Here is a 3348-nt window from a genome sequence, read left to right as displayed (position 1 = left end):
CGATTAGGCAGGAAAAGGATATTAAGCGCATTCAGGTAGGAAAGGAAGAAATCAAGCTCTCACTATTCGCAGATGATATGATACTCTACTTAGAGAACCCAATAACTTCCACCAAAAAACTCCTAGAAACAATAGACTCGTATAGTAAAGTTGCAGGTTATAAAATCAATACCCAAAAGTCCATGGCTTTCCTATACGCAAACAGTGAGAGAGAAGAAAGCAACATGAAAAAAACAATCCCGTTCACAATTGTGCCCCAGAAAATCAAGTACCTAGGAATCAGCTTAACTAAGGAAGTAAAGGACCTGTACGAAGAAACCTACAAAATGCTACTTCAGGAAATAAAAGAGGACATGAGGAAATGGAAAGATATCCCCTGCTCATAGGTCGGGAGACTTAACATTGTCAAAATGGCAATACTACCGAAAGCATTGTATAAATTCAATGCAATCCCTATAAGGATACCCATGACATTCTTCAAAGAAATGGAGCAAACACTCCTGAAATTTATATGGAACAATAAGCCCCCATGAATAGCTAAAGCAATTCTTGGGAAAAAGAAAATGGGAGGAATCAACCTCCCTAACTTCAAACTGTACTACAAAGCAGTAATAATTAAAACAGCATGGTACTGGAACAAAGGCAGAACTGCAGACCAATGGAACAGGGTTGAATACACTGACATCTCCCCTCAGTCATATGCTCATCTAATCTTTGATAAAGGTGCAAGTAATGTGAAGTGGAGTAAGGAAAGCCTCTTTAATAAATTGTGTTGGCATCACTGGACGGCTACATGCAAAAAAATAGGCTCAGAACTCTGCCTAACACCATGTACAAAAGTAAGATCAAAATGGATTAAAGACCTCAACATCAGACCAGAAACCATAAGGTACATTGAAGATAAAGTTGGCAAAACCCTCCATGACATTGAAGCTAATGGTATCTTCAAAGATGCCACGCCACTGGCTGAGCAAGTGAAAACAGAGATAGATAAATGGGACTATCTTAAACTAAGAAGCTTCTGCACCTCCAAAGAAACAGTGACCAAAATACAAAGACAGTCTACAGAATGGGAAAGGATATTCACCGAATACACATCTGACAAGGGGTTGATATCCAGGATATACAAAATACTGGTTAAACTCCACAAGAAGAAAACATCCAACCCCATCCAAAAATGGGGCAATGAAATGAACAGAAACTTTCTCAAAGAAGAAATCCGAATGGCAAAAAAGCACATGAGAAAATGCTCTACATCATTAATCATCACGGAGATGCAGATCAAAACCACAATGAGATACCATCTCACACCTCAGAGACTGGCCCACATTCAAAAGAACAAAAGCAACCGATGCTGGCGTGGATGTGGCGAGAAAGGAACACTCCTTCACTGTTGGTGGGAATGTCCACTGGTTCAGCCCTTCTGGAAAACAGTATGGACGATTCTCAAAAAATTAGAAATTGAGCTCCCATTTGACCCAGCAATACCACTCCTGGGAATATATCCCAGAGAGGCAAAAATGTATAGTCGAAGTGACATCTGCACTTGTTTGTTCATTGCAGCACTCTTTACAATAGCCAGAAACTGGAAGAAACCTGAATGCCCAAGAACAGATGACTGGTTAAAGAAACTTTGGTACATCTACACAATGGAGTACTATGTAGCTGTTAGAAAAGATGAAGTCATGAAATTTACATACAAATGGTACAATATGGAAAGTATCATGCTAAGCGAAATGAGTCAGAAAGAGAGGGATAGACATAGAAAGATTGCATTCATCTGGGGGATATAAAGTAACAAAGTATGAGATTAATACCCAAGAATAGCTGAGATCAGCACCAGGAGGATTACTCCATAACTTAGAGGCCACCCGGGTATCCTAGAGGAAAGGGCAGTTCAGATAGAGAAGGGAGCACCAAATAAAGGATGTTTGGAGGATCCTCCCAGGAGGGGAGATGCATGTCGAAAGTAGACTATGGACTGAACATGTTTGCCACTCAATGCCTCTTTTGCAGACCACAATACCCAAAAGGAGAGAGAGAACACAGGGGATTGCCCTGCCACAGAGACAGGGGTGATGGGGGGATGGGGGTGGGAGGGATATTATCCATGGTGGTGGAAAATGGGCACTGGTGGAGGGATGGGTATCTGATCATTGTATAATTGAAACCAAAGCACAAAAAATTGTAAATTTACAACTGTAAAAAAAATAAAATAAAATAAAGGGAAAAAATATGGAACACTTCACAAATTTGCGTATCATCGTTGCGCAGGGGCCATGCTAATCTTTTCTGTATCGTTCCAGTTTTAGTGTATGTGCTGCCGAAGCAAGCACTCTGCATAATTTTTAAAATAAAACTATTCATTTCACTTTAAAAAAACAAGAATCAAGGATAGGTGGATGGTTCTGGCAGAGTCCAACACTCTGGCTTTCAATGATCTAGTACCAGCTGCATCTCTGGCATTCTGTTAGAATGATACTTCAACACTTCCTGGGTCTCCATTCATCAATATACCCCCCTTTGCCCAATAAGGCAGAAGAATCTGATGTACTCAACATCCACAGTCTATTTTTCACATAACAGTCAGAGTGATCTTTTTTTAAAATAGCAGAGGCTTTTTTAGAATTCTTCAATGGTTTTCCACTCACAGCATTTAGAAAACAACTCCTCAAGATGGTTTTCAAAGCCTATAAGTGTATCTTCAATTCCACTCTTTCCACTTTGTTCCCATGCCTCTTGAACTCTTTACAGATTTGTAACACATTAATTGTTACAGACTTTAAGTGCATTTTTTCCTGCAAAATATATGCGCAAAACGCCTATGTGACCTATTTTTTGTGTATGATTCTCCAAAAGTGCTAATATTACTTAAAAACAGAATGTAACTTATGCAGTGGTTATGATTATTTTGTAAAATATAGTAAATAGTGTCTCTTCCCATTCATAATCTATGCACAAACCAATGTTTTTATTTTGTTTTTGTTTTTTGATGTTGTTTGTTTTAGTAGCAGATTTCCATTTATTTTGCATTAGAAGAAGATAAAGGGCCAAAGTTAATATAAAATGAAACATCTTGTCTTTCTTAAATGGTCCCCCAACATCATTCTTTTTTTTAGGTACAAAGTTGTTCATGATAGTCATACATGTTCCAACACCTGTCTCTTCACCAGAGTACATTTACCACCACCAATGTTCCCAGTCCCTTCAACCCCACTCCAGTCTGCCTTTATGGCAAAGACTTCTCTCTCTCTCTCTCTCTCTCTCTCTCTCTCTCTCTCTCTCTCTCTCTCTCTCTCTCTCTCTCTCTCTCTCTCTTCTCTCTATCTCTCTTTTTCTCTCTCTGGA

At 39.1% G+C, this 3348-nt stretch overlaps 1 non-coding gene across 1 annotated transcript; it reads right to left on the bottom strand.

Annotated features, from left to right (window-relative positions):
- Positions 1–2229: 2229 nt before the first annotated feature.
- On the bottom strand, positions 2230–2336 carry LOC130042157 (U6 spliceosomal RNA). The gene has a single exon (XR_008795131.1). It is a non-coding gene; the product is annotated as a U6 spliceosomal RNA (small nuclear RNA).
- Between the last annotated feature and the right edge of the window lie 1012 nt (positions 2337–3348).

The sequence above is a fragment of the Sorex fumeus genome, unplaced genomic scaffold, assembly GCF_029834395.1.
Source record: "Sorex fumeus unplaced genomic scaffold, SorFum_2.1 ptg000098l, whole genome shotgun sequence".
Taxonomy (NCBI): Eukaryota; Metazoa; Chordata; class Mammalia; order Eulipotyphla; family Soricidae; genus Sorex; species Sorex fumeus.
This window is presented reverse-complemented; position numbering and strand designations above follow the sequence as displayed.